This window comes from Magnolia sinica, chromosome 3, assembly GCF_029962835.1.
Source record: "Magnolia sinica isolate HGM2019 chromosome 3, MsV1, whole genome shotgun sequence".
Taxonomy (NCBI): Eukaryota; Viridiplantae; Streptophyta; class Magnoliopsida; order Magnoliales; family Magnoliaceae; genus Magnolia; species Magnolia sinica.
Window position 1 is genome coordinate 128,348,980 of NC_080575.1, and position 13,900 is coordinate 128,362,879.

The window sequence follows — 13,900 nt, forward strand, 5'->3', positions numbered from 1 at the left end:
GAGTTAGGAGCCATAGGTAAAGTAAGACGCATAAAGTTGGCTCGGTTAACGAAGCAGCAATGTCTAAAGAGACCGATTGAGGCCCTGAAGCTAAAAGCAACCTGACCGACTATAAAACCAACCTATACGAGGCCGGATATAGTGTCAGGTATCGGATTAAAGAAGAACGTCGGCCATAAGCCAATCTTGTTCCGTCCGACAGGGGGCAGAAAGCTTTATCCTTGCAGTCAGCCAAGACTCGTCTGTTACTTGAGTCAGTCAAGGCCGAGCCGAGCGAGGAAGAAATAGTGTAAGCTTAAATACCGTTCTAGAAATCACGGGAAAGGATTCTCGATCATGAGGATCTCGGGATCAGGAAGCATTCATAAGAAGGTTACAGCTAAAGGTAAATCAAATCTCCTAGAAATCAGGGAGAGAATCCTCATATGGCGGGATCATCCCTCTCCTATAAATGAGAGACACTTGAAGGGCGAAAGGTATGCAAAAACTCTCTCCCAAATCCCCTCAATACGATAAGATCCAGATTCCTAGCCTGACTTTGGCATTAGAGGGTCCCCTGCTCTAACCAGGGTCTTCTTTGTTTTCTTCCTGTGTAGGTACACGAAGGTTTAAAGAGGGTGAACCTGATTTTTGCACCAACAGTAGCTATGCATAATATATTTATGGGGTTTTGAATTTAATTACTATATCAATTTTAATATTTCTAATTAGTGACATATGTAATGTTTGACATAATGATTATAATGAGCCCGTTGAAATATATGCTTTGCCTGAAAATGATGAAATTCCAGTCTTGGATGGGCCACAAGCATAAGATGATGTGCGAGTAACTAACTAACAATTTTTAGCTGTTGATTTACATGGACAATGTTTGGACGGTGTTTATCATCATATTAAAGTAAATATAGTGATGCAATTCATAATCTAATTGTTTTTAGATATCATTGGTGGACCATGTGCCCAATAGAATAATAGTATGGTGACATACATGTTACACATGCAACTATTGAAAGAATTTTAGGTGTCATCCAAGCTCTCACCATAGATTTGATACTCCTTTGAGGGGATTTGAAAACCCTTGGATTTGAAACCCCTTTTACTTTATGCTGCCAAACAACCAGGGAATTGAAATCCCCCTAAATCCATGGTGCCAAACAACCTCCTAGACTTCTCCAAACATGGACCAACAATTAGCTAAAATAACTAAAGATTAGAATGAGATGATCTGGCATCCAGCTCAAGAGTCAAAAGCACCTTTCCTTCCCTAGACATAAGACCTAGGATGAGTTCTGTTGATCTTAGGGCCTGTTTGGTTTTAAGAATTACATGTAAATAATTTTAAATGAATGTAAATAAGTCATAATTACTTTTACATCATGTTTGAAAAAGGGGGAAATACCTCTCTTAAATGTGTCTCGAAAATCCTACATATATGCATGAAATCAGACAGAAATGCATGGTGGTAAAATTTTTGAGTCCCACAATCATATATATGTCTAATCCACGCCATCCAAATGTTTTACCATATCATTTTAGGGCATTGACCAAAAATTGAAGCAGATTGTAAGCTTAATTGGACCACACTAGAGGAAGCAAGGGGATAATGACTTGCGTCATTCAAAACCGAAACCTTCCTAAGGCCCATAGGGTTGTGGGACTGTCATCCAACCTGTTCATAACATCACATATATATGAATGAAGGATAAACATAAATATCAGCTTGGTTCAAAATTTTCATGACCCACGATAAGTTTTCAACGGAAACCGTTCAATTCCCTTTGTTTCCTCTGTGTGGTCAACTTTAGCTTCACACTTGCCTCACTCTTGGGGTCATACCATAAAATGAGCAAGTAAAATAGATGGACGGCATGGATTAGACATATACATATCAATTGGCCCCATAATTTTTAATGCATTCATTGTAGCTTTTTTCCTATCTCAGAGTTATACCTTCCAAACATGAACAGCTGTCACTTTAAGGTAAAGTAAACGACGGCAACGGCAACCATCACTTCGAGGGAAAGAAGAAGAGAATTACTGATGTAAATAATAAATGCCAATTTACAGTCTATTTACGTTGTAATCCAAAAACCAAACAGGACCTCATGGTTACATTAGTGAACTTTGGAGAAAAGAAGAAAAAAAGGAAAAGAGAAACCATCGTTCTCATCCTAGTCATGGTAGCCTTGTCCCAGCCATTTGAAACCAGGTAGTATGAACCTGTTTTACTAACAAACACTCTGCCGAAGGCCTCAATGAATAACTAAAATAGGAATGTTCACATACAACCATTTCTTTACTGCCAACCTGTCACATGTGTAGAATATATGAGCTATGCAAATGGTGGGCCACACCATAATGAATACATGGTATGAAATGTGCTAATCAACTTGTTTGGTGGGCCACAACCAACTCATAGTATTGGCTGTCCATTAATATTGGCATCATAGCCCAACCAAAGAATTGATCAGCCTTTTTTCATGTGGGGGTGATCATCATGGGGTGACCCATTTTGGAACTGAACAACCGGATAATCCATGGATGTGACGCGTTAATGGGAAAGAAATGTTGTATGTGAAAGTCTACATACAACTGCTGTAAATGAACGTTTCTCTAACAAAATTCAGGAGCATGTTTGGTAGACCCAATTTTGATTTTGTCAAAAATTAGAAGGTTTTGACTCTCTCTCTCTCTCTCTCTCTCTCTCTCTCTCTCTCTCTCTCTCTCTCTCTCTCTCTCTCTAATTTTACTTCAAAAATGGGTTTTTCTGTCATATGGTCTGATAATTATAGTTCTGATACCATGGTTTTAAATAATTGAGAAACATGTATGGTAAGTATATTGCACTTGGACTAGTGAGCAATCCAATCAATTGACCTAATGGAATCGATCATTTATCACAAGGGGAGAAGTCCACTCATCAATCAAAGCCATTCATTCGGTAGGCTGCATCTTTGATTGCTTATGGTCTTTAGGAATCGCTTACACAAGAAGGTCCTATTCCATTATTGACTTGGAAAATGAATGATTATAAAACAAGGCTGTTAAGATGGTAACACTAAAATCATTATGATTTTAATCACTTTTTAAGTTTATATAAGTCATGTTATACATGAGCAAACAATATCCAAATATTTGTGAACACTCAGATGGGTATTTTTTATATTTTACTTACAAAAAGAGGCTTCTAGATAAGTTATATTGAGAAAGATGTAGCATTACGAATTCGAGAAGATAGAGTTTCAAGAGGGAGTTTTCTTTGTAAATGCAAGATTTAAAGTTTCAAGGCTTTTTCAAGAGGTGTTCAAAAGTCTTCTTCTTAAGGCGTTTAGGGTGATAAGATTTGTTGCTAACATATACAGCAATAAAGAAATTTCATTTTTAAATTTAAATTCAAAGGGTTTTTGTTGTATTTTTAGAGAAAGTATTCTATATCTTGTTCTTTGTGATTTATTTTTACTATAAATGATTATTTATTTGTCGAATTGCCCATAAATGTAGCTAGCTCAAGTGGTAAATCACGTATATATCGTGTTCTTGTGTAGCTTGTGGTTGATTTTTTCTTCATTATCTTCTTTCTATATATTGTACATCATCATTACATGTATCGTTAGAATCAAATAATATCTAATTTTTGTGGCAGATTGACTGAGAGGTGGTTCTAATCGTATCGAAGGAAAACCACGAGGATGATAGGATCTCCAAGCATTATAACTTTTTCACCCTGGCCAGTGAAGGATGTGTAGGAAAACTAACCTGCCTTTCTTAGGCATTGTATTCATCTTAAATAAGAATTATAAGTGTGAGTAACGGTTATGTACAACTAACATCATGGCTGTTTATTGTGCTATACATAGAAATGTAATCACTGCCTATTATGCTATACATGAAAAATAATAACGTATACAAAACAAAGGAAAGAATTAATTATGAGAGGAAGTCATAGGAGAGAAAATCATGATTGATAGGTCGTATCTCTTCAGGATAGACTTAGATGTATGGTCAAGCTTGATTGATTGACTTGTCCACATGTCAATTGTAACTCTATGCACCTTTTTGTCCACGCTGGTAAAATAATGTTACGATTTTGACGCGTTCCTTCAGTCCTGAGGCTTTTGATGTATTAGTTAGGTTATCAACATTGGTATTAGAGACAATACCACGTCATATATTTGAGTCATGGAACGACCTATAGAAATGACAACTTGGATAACCAAAGTGCAATTGTCATGCTTTGAAAAGGGCTACTTGTAAGACTCCTATTAGGTGGGCCACACATGATGATCGATTTTGATTTGACCATTGAATTATTCAGATTAACAATTTAATGAGCCCCACTACAGTTATGATCGATGCATGTAAGTTTGGGGGACGTTTAAACCGTGGTCCCTATGCATGATTATTAAGTTGGATATGAAAACCTATGATATGGAAACTTAAGAAAGAAGAATTGTGATAGATAAGTTTCTCCAGCCCTTTATAAATATGTCTTCGTCCCCTCACTCACACATGAAGAAAATCCTAAGGGGTCATTTCCGTGGATTGGAGGGGATTGGAGAGCATTTGAGGGGGTTTCAAATCCCTTGGTTATTTGGCAGCATAAAGTAACCGGGGGTTTCCAATCCCCTCTTTGAGGGGGTTTATAATCCCCGGTGAGAGCTTGGATTACACCTAAAATCATTTCAATAGTTTTAGGTGTAAAATGTGCGTCACTATACACTATCATTCTATTGGGTACATAGCCCACTAATGATGATCAGCACCGTCCAAACATTGTCAATGTAATTCAGCACTGCCCCAACATTGTCCAGCACCGTCCAAACATTGTCCATGTAAATCAATGATTAAAAATCGCTGGTTAGCCACTCAAACATGATCTTGTGCTTGTGGCCCATCCGAGACTTGGAAATTCATCATTTTCAGGCAAAGCATATATTTCAGCGAGCTTATCACAACCATTGTATCAAAAATTACATATCTGATTAATTAGAGATATTAAAGTTATAGTAATTAAATTCAAACCTTTATAAATATACCATGAATAGGTACTTTTGGATTAAAGTTGATTCACACTCCTAGGTGCCAAACACACTGGGAGGATAGCAAATCCAGGGGGTTTTTAATCCTAGAGGTTTTAAATCTAGGGGGTTCCAAATCCACGCTCCCAAACAGGCCCTAATATCATTAAGAGGTTCTTCTAAAGGTGTAAAGTATGAAAGACCAAGTATCCCTCTCATGAACATCATAGCATCATAAATGTCTTCCCAATCATATACACATTTAAGATTTCAATGTACAATCTTCATTATTGATGCATAAAGATCCATTTACTCCACAATATTAAGATTACACTACTTAGAATGGAAGCCAGACTGAGTGGCACCATAGAATGGGTTGTTATGGACATTCATGGTGGAATGTTACGATCCCAATGATTTAAAAAGCCTAACCTAATGCATTTCATTAGTCCTGTAGCTTTTGGCACATTTTTTAGGTTCATAAGAAATAGAAACGTGACTTACATCGATTGTAAGTGTAATCTTAATAATGAACGAAACCTGCCTAATTCTCTAGACAAAACATTAACATAGTGTGGCCCTCCTAATACAGCGATTAAATATGGGCATCATCATTTGCTGGTGGAAAAGGCAAAACACTAGATGGATATCACACTATGCACTTACCCTTGCTTAAAAATCAGGGCAGTCCAAATGTTTTTGCACATACCATTTTATTTCGTATACCACCTGACCAATGGACTCGGCCCATTTTGGAAGGCCAAGAGCGGCTAACAAATCATTTGATGCATTGGATCTCATACACGTGACACGTTTTATTCAAAAGTTTTACACAGTAACTTCTTCTTCTTTTTTCTTTTTTCTTCTTTCTTCTTCTTCTTCTTCTTTTTTTTTTTTTTTTTTTTTTAAAGTTTTGCACTGTAACTTAATAGAAATGTACAGTTTTACACTGTAACTTTATAGAAATGTTTTCCTTATGAAATAGTATGAGATAGCAATGGTTGGGAGGGCATTTAAGTATTTTTAATGGGAGATCGTTCCCTAAGTAGAAAGAAGATACAGCGTGGAGTGCATTTAAGGATGTTTTGGTAGCAATTGAATTCTATACAAAGCTAGCAAAAACGTTGAGAACACTACTAATTCGAAAATGACAGGTCCTTTGGCAGCAACAACGGCTATTTTTGGCGCGAAAAGTTCTAGTACAGTGACAAACACGCACTTCTGGAGCCTTCTCAGGAAATTAGATACTTCTTTGAATTCCTTTCCTTCGCATCTCTGCTTTAAATTTAAAGGCATGCAAGCTGGCAGATATCTAATCAAGACTAATTAGATCTTAAATGGATACCTTCTTTTTTTTTTTTTTTTCCATTTCTCAGAGATCTGCAGGCTCATTGCATTGAAATTTAAATCACCCCTTTCATAGATGGAGTGGAAACTTTCTGGATCTTTTGATTTTCTTATTGAAGATTTTCCAGCCCCAAAACCCAGCTGGGAATTTGAACAGAGCTGCTGGAATTTGCCGCTTCTGGAAATGGTTTCGACTTATCTGGGGAATTCATTGATTATGGTGACGGCCCATGTCAGAAAATTTTTCAGCAGAAAGGCTGGGATTATGTTGATTTTGTCTGGAAAAAAAAAAGGAATAAAATGAGGTGGGCCATGTGAGAATGACTGAAAAAGGAGTTGGGCTTTACAGATTCTGTTGATTTGAATCAGAAGAAGAGTCAGATTCTGTTGATTTTCTGTGGAAAAATTGGAAGGAATGAGATGAAGAATGAATGTTGGGTCTATTCAAGTAGCGACAATCCATGTCAGGACATCACATCTGATCATCAGATGACTGATATTCTATTGATTATTTATTTATTTATTTTGTGGAGATAAAAAGGGATGAAATGAGGTGGTTTTGTAGCAAGGATTGGAGAAATAGTAGATTTTAGAGATATGGTAATGGCCCATGCGGGTTGGTTTGGCAATGGGTTGGGGACAGCCCAAGCCTACTTTAAACAGGCCACGAACTTTGGCCCAAAAAAGCCAACACATGGCCAATTACTCCGCGCCCAACCCAACCCACTTAAAATTCATCCACCCTGACCCAACCAGACCACATCCATTTACTAATGATCCAGTCGGACTCCACCTAGCTCATGGCCCAACTCATGTTAAATTTCAGTAAGTGTACACAGACATATGTGGATGTACGTTTATTTCGCGTTCTGGGCGGAATTGGTTATCTAACCGAACCTGCTGATGACCTATATGGATGGCAATGGGTGAGTAGCCTGTCTGACCTGACCAGCACAACCCTGCTTTAGGCCGGGCTTGTACCTAATTTATTTTAGCCCAACCTAGCTTGGTTCGACTTTACATGTAAATGTGATATATCCTACAAATATGTCTTTCCAATCCTAAGTTAGGCAACCCATCCATGTTGAATGTAGACCACTGGTTTCATTTCTCTAAAATCTCTATTTCTTTGTGCGTGTACGGCCCACTAGATCAACGGATGGACATTCAAGCGAGGAATATGGATTTTATCAATTTTTGCAGGGCTCCTGGTCGGGCCTGGCATAACCAAATTTTCAGGCTTGGACTTGAGCGTGTTGTGTTAGGCCCATGCCAGGCTCAGGCCTTGGGTCTTAAGTGTCAGGCTGAGCCTGGGCATTACCTGACCCATCCCATTGCCACCCCTACAGAAAAGATCTTGTTGAGAAACAAGATAGAGATGATGAGCAGAAAACAAGGATATCCCATGTATGACTGACTATCTAGATTGTTCATAAATGTAACTGTCTTTTAGAAATATAGTGTTTTCCACCTTTTCAGTTGAACTTTTCCATTTTTAACTAACTATTGATTGATTGATTAATCAAATTTAGGTGGTTACGGTAAATCATAGATGCCCATTAAGAATCTTCAACTGATAAGAAAATATTCAAATGTCTCTATACATTTAGGTAATTAATTACCAACTTACATTGGTCCACTTTTCATAGTGATATATGTATTCATGTGAATCATATCCTTATTCATGAACAGCAAGTGAGGAAAGGCATATCCTCTATAAATTCAACTACCCAATTCATATGTTTTTGCATATAGGCATTAGCGGAGGAGTGGGAAAGTATGTGTTGTCAGATAGGTCTTTACCAAGGGTTGTGGTTGAAAGGCAAGATACCAGGGAATGGTTGATTTTCTTGGGGGTGTTAATACAGTAGCTGGAGAGAACTATGAATGAGAAACATGGATCATGAGATGTATGTGAAGGTTGGTGGAGAAGGGGGGGCTCTATGTGATCATGGGATATATGAATAGAGTAGTAGGGAGCTGTATGTTGTGCCACAGAGAAGAAGGTTGACATGGGGTGAGGGTATTTTGATGTGGGTGTCAGATTTTAAGTGCTTTGGATAATTTTTAATGGATTAAAGCATGGTGGTCATGTCCTACCATTCTTAGATGAAGTAATTTGTGGAGATGTAGAACTGAAATTGACTCTTATCATGTTATCTGACTTGTGTCCATGATCAATGTTGATCTAATCGGCTGTTCTTTTCTGTCTTTGATGACTTGGGCTACATATGGAAAACAAACACTTTTTTGGGTTAAGTCCAAGAACCATGTCGGTGAATCAGGATTTTCAAACAATAGAATTTTGCAGGAACCATGCCTGCCTTATTAGATTGCCATTTTTCAGGAGAGCTCCCGCAAAATAAACTAGTAACAATAAACGACAAACCATTGCTTATGCGGCAGGTGTTCCGCCTGCTAAATTATGGCTATCTCAAGATCTGGATTTCCAAAGGTTTTCTGTCCAAATGTAGCCTTAAGGATTGTCAGTTCAATTACAAGTACTGATAGACTTACCTTTTTCAGCATTTCTTTAGTAATTAAACACTATTGTTTCGAAGGATAAATGATGATAATATTGCCATTATCTACACAAAGAGTTCCTATATGATGACCAGATATTTGGTAGTTGTTGAAATGAGCACCCTCAGGCTTGTATGTTTGTTTCCTGGCAATCATATCCTAATTGATTTTTATTTTTGTTTTTTTACTTTTCCGAAATGTGATAGTTTCTTGTGCAACTTCAAGAGCTTGACAAGATTGATGCAGCCGACCTTAAGAGAACTAACTTCACTGGGAAAACACAGCTTTGGGCTATTTTTATCCAATGATGATAGGTTCGTGATAAAGGCCATGTGCAACTCTCAAACCAAGGTATTGATCTTAAGGGATTAATTAGTCGTAGAACATTCATCAGCTGTCCTCCTTAGTCATTTTGTAGACTAGAAGAACTCAACATTAATCCAAGCGTAGTCTTTGTTTCAAGGAATTTGGGATTTGGGTTTAAGCATTCTCAGTCCACATGGAGTCCTCTACTAATCAATCAGAATGACATTGTCCATCCACTAATCAAAACAAGGCTTTCTACCGCAGTAAGGATGAAGTATTCTCAGATTCTCCTAAGAAAAATAAAGGGTGTGGATCGTCCATTCCACTCTAGCTTATCATATCCATACAGTGGACAGGCCATGGACCTGAACCATACTAATGATGATTATTTAGATATTTTGTTAGTGTATTTGTAAATAATCTCTTACAATTTTTTGTATTTGTAAATAAATCCCTGTATTATGACCATATCTGTGTTGACACCCTTGCGCAAGCCCTCCGTTGTTCTTCATGACAGAATGGCGTAATAACACTGTTTATGTGTTTCAGAAGACGTTTTTTTCTCTCCAAGGAAAAGCCATTTTTGCTCTTTCCATATTTATGAAGAGTGAAAATATGATCTGAACTGGAGATAGGTTAACACTCAGTGCCCACCAGATCATCTTAGTCGTTCATTGGATAATCTCAGATCTCCCATCTAATAGGAGCTAGCAAGTGATTTGAACCTCTCATTCAAAATGAACCATCAGATTATTAGAATCAGCCCATTAATGAGTTAATTTAGTATAATCATTACTTTAATTTGGTGTGTGTGTGTGTGTGTGTGTGTGTGTGTGTGTGTGTGTGTGTGTGTGTGTGTGTATATATATATATATATATATATATTGGTTAGCACATAAGTACGCACACCCCACTGTTAGCCACACCCCACTTGGGAATCCATACCAAGACTTCCATGCTAAAATGAGGTTATCTTCATTCAGTTTACCACTTGAGCTATGGATCGGTGTGTCAATTTAATTTGGCTATGCATGTGTCATCTCATAGTTTATGTGTGCCCATGTATCATCTATCACAACATGCAAGAATATAAAATAGGGCTGAAAGTCAGGTGATTTCAAACCGAGCGACCTGTGATCGGCCCAACATTGGGTTGGATTCGGGCATGATGTATCAGTTCAAGTTGGGCTTGGGCTATGCAAACACCAACCCGATAAAACTAGGGTCAGGCTTAGGTTGAGGCCTTGGGTTGCCTGACCTAACCCGAAACCAATCGATACATAAGTTACTTATAAATTATAATTGAGTGCGGCTCATCTGTGTTGAATGCACAGGGAATTCTAATGTTGTTGGGTTTCTTTAGTCTACATCATTTCCAATGACTCAAGCTAACAAGATATGCTGAATTTCTCTCCCCAAAATAGATTGTTTTACACAATGCACCTTTGAAAGTAGTAATTGTCCTATATTTTAGCTTGTTTGTTTAGGAAAAAATAAAAAATTGAAGTTTTTTATGATTAATAACTACATATATAATTAATAAAATTATAAGTATAAAAAATAAGATATATATTGAAAATATAATAAACTAATATAATTACGAAAATATTAGAATGTATCCACCCGACCAACCCGACCGAGTCTACTTGGGTTAGGTTAGGGTTGAAGTATAGGAACCTTGGGTTGGGCTACAGTTGAGCACCAACCCACTGGACTTTCAGTGTATAAAATCTTTCCTTTAATGTGATGGGAAGTGTTTTACATGAGCTGCAAAATGCATATTTTCACCATATAACAAATGTGATGAAATAGAGGGTTGTGCAGAATTTGGATGGAGGGTGTTATTTACAAATACATAAAAGAAATAGTGTTTTATCCTGTACTGAAAAAGGGTAAGGGACGAAATGGAAAAAGATTCTTTTTTTTTTTTTTTTTTTTTTTTTTTTTTTTTTGTAAATCTAAATTCAATGGTATTAGTTTACCTTTTCCTGGAGCGTTTGTTGGCCTTCCTCGAGAAGTCCGTCAAACTACCAGTCACCTTGGCCAGTCTATTTGATTTTCGGGCTCTGGCCCATCTAATGTAAGGCATGTCAACAGAACGGCTTGGAACTAGTACAAATGCGCCACGCGTGCAAAGTTAGTAACTGAGAAATTACTTAGATATATTCATTGAAAACCGTAGTCCGTCATAGCCACGGTACAAGCGTTCATAACATTCCGACACACATTCCCACCTAACATTTGCACGGGACATCCAAACCATTGTCAGTTGGACCACATGGTTGCAAATGGAAAATCAAGTGGGACCACTCATCAGTTAGGACATAACATATAATCATCAAAGCTTCCAAAATCATTGTCAGTTGGACCACATGGTTGCAAACCAAAATTCAAGTGGGATCACTCATCAGGTGGGACATACATATAAACATCAACACTTTTGTTTTCGTTTCTTTTCTTTTCTCAGTTGTCGATGGATTTCTAATATCTTAATCATGTCTACTTATTAAATGAACCTGATAAAGCCATAAACTGCCGAAAATCCCATTTGGGTTTGATTCGAATGCACGTGCCAGTTGATCTAGATCATTTAACCAGTGGGCCACTAGCTTAAATTTGGTCCAATCAAATGTTGCTATATATGACAGATTTCAGAAGTTATAGCTAGGCATTGCTGTGCTCAAGAATCCGTGATGGGACCATCTAGCAGAGATGTATGGAATGAACGGTCTACATCGGCGTCCACGTACACGTGTTCAGTCACATGACTATGTCGCATTGCACACTGCAATGATTTGGTGGACAGAGGTTTTAGCATTGGATTCACCCAATCCGAAGTGGGAGAAAGAAAAAGAAATCTTGGGACGACCAAAAGCCCACCAAAGGAAGGGCGTAGCAGTGATAGAACCGACTAGTGTGGTCCCCAACGAACGGTCCCTGTACGCTAACCGATGATACCGCCGACTGTCAAACAGGACTTCATTCCTAGCACAACTGTAAGTGGTAAGCGGTCTAGATGAAAGAATGGGATAAGGAAGAGCCATCTATTCATGTACACCCCACAGCGGATGGAAAATGATCCAAGATAGACGTGGATAGAATGATCCTAACCGTGAGATCTTTGGCCTTCAAAAGCAACGGTAGGTAGTTAACTTTCAAATATTCCGAAGGGGAATTGAAGAAAGTGGTGGATGTGATTGTGTCCATGATTAATGAGTCATCCTGTGCCACGTGTAGGGTGGAGAGATAGCTCTACCCTAACCTGGTTGTTTGTCTCACCAATCTTGGATCACAAGCAACAGAGACTTCTCTTGTACCTGAATTGAGTCCAGCGAATTGCTGGACAAAACCAACCGTCATAAGATTCTATAGCGGCCCACTAACATTCACTTCAAAATTGAGTAAGATAAAAAACTAAGAGCAGAAACATTAGGACAAAATGCCTTCCATTGAAATATTAGTGAGACCCGCCTTATTGTTTCTTTTACCATGCAACCCATTTATAAGGTGATATTCTTATTAGGAAAAAGGGAAGACACATGTATAATGTTTGATACAGGGTAACATGAGTTAGAGAAACTGATTTACATATTTGGGAGGGAAACACCCACCCTTGAAACCTTCTTGTGGCCTCCTCTAATGTTTAGATGCCTTGCAAGGTGAGGTGATCTCCCTCATGTGGCTTAATGTTTATTTTTATTTTCTACACACACTATCTAAGTTACATAACAGTAGAATTTCACCACAATGAGTAATCAAACTCACGACCTTGTATTGAAATTCTTATGAGTCTACTAATGAGGCATGAATAATGAACCCTCACGTGTCTTACTTGAGCTTTTCATCTCGCTTATGTTTGGGTTCCAGGGAGCCATGTAACTTTGCGGTGACCGGCAAGTGAATCTACTATGTAGAGTTCTGCCCATCCAGACCCGGGTGGAGCCAGGCGTCCTGGTTTTTACAGGTCAGGCAAATGTTCCTAAAATGAAGACTACTTAGATAAACGCTATCCACCATGCTATCTCAGTTTTCATTTGTTAGTATTTTATTATCCTTCATTCGCAGCCAATTGCATGTGCCCAGGCACATGAGTATACCTGTGCCAGGGCTGTGTAGGTCCACAGAGATATCCGTGATAAATTTATTCTGTCCATGTGTTTTTAAACACCAAAATACAATAGGAATTTAAAAATCAGGTATATAAAAAAATAAGTGGACCATATCACATGAAAAAGTGAGAATTGAATACCCAAAGGTGATAAAAGTTTTATATCAGCATGATATTTGTTATTACAGTTTATCTAAGAGGTAATAATCTTATAACTGGTTTGAATGGCCTATAAACATCAGTCAATTCAAAGAAGGTTTCAATTGAAAACGTTTCTGTTCCCACTGTTTGTTTGCAATAGCTCACATGAATTTTGGGGACCCAAACTGCCCCGGCACGGGAATATCTCTGTGCGCGGGGCACATGTAATCCGCTGTTCTTTTGATGGCAGAGAATTACTTGATACTCTGCAGTATAATGACAGTTGATACTCAGGCAATCCGAAATCGTAGGCGTGGTGCTTTAGCTCAAATTAAGCGGAATAAACTGCGGAATCTACGTTAGTCCAGAGTCTCGAAATCTGAATACATGAGCAATCCTAACCTCTGATTCTTAGATACAAAGACCGATCCATGTTTTTCACTTTTAACCGTCCAAT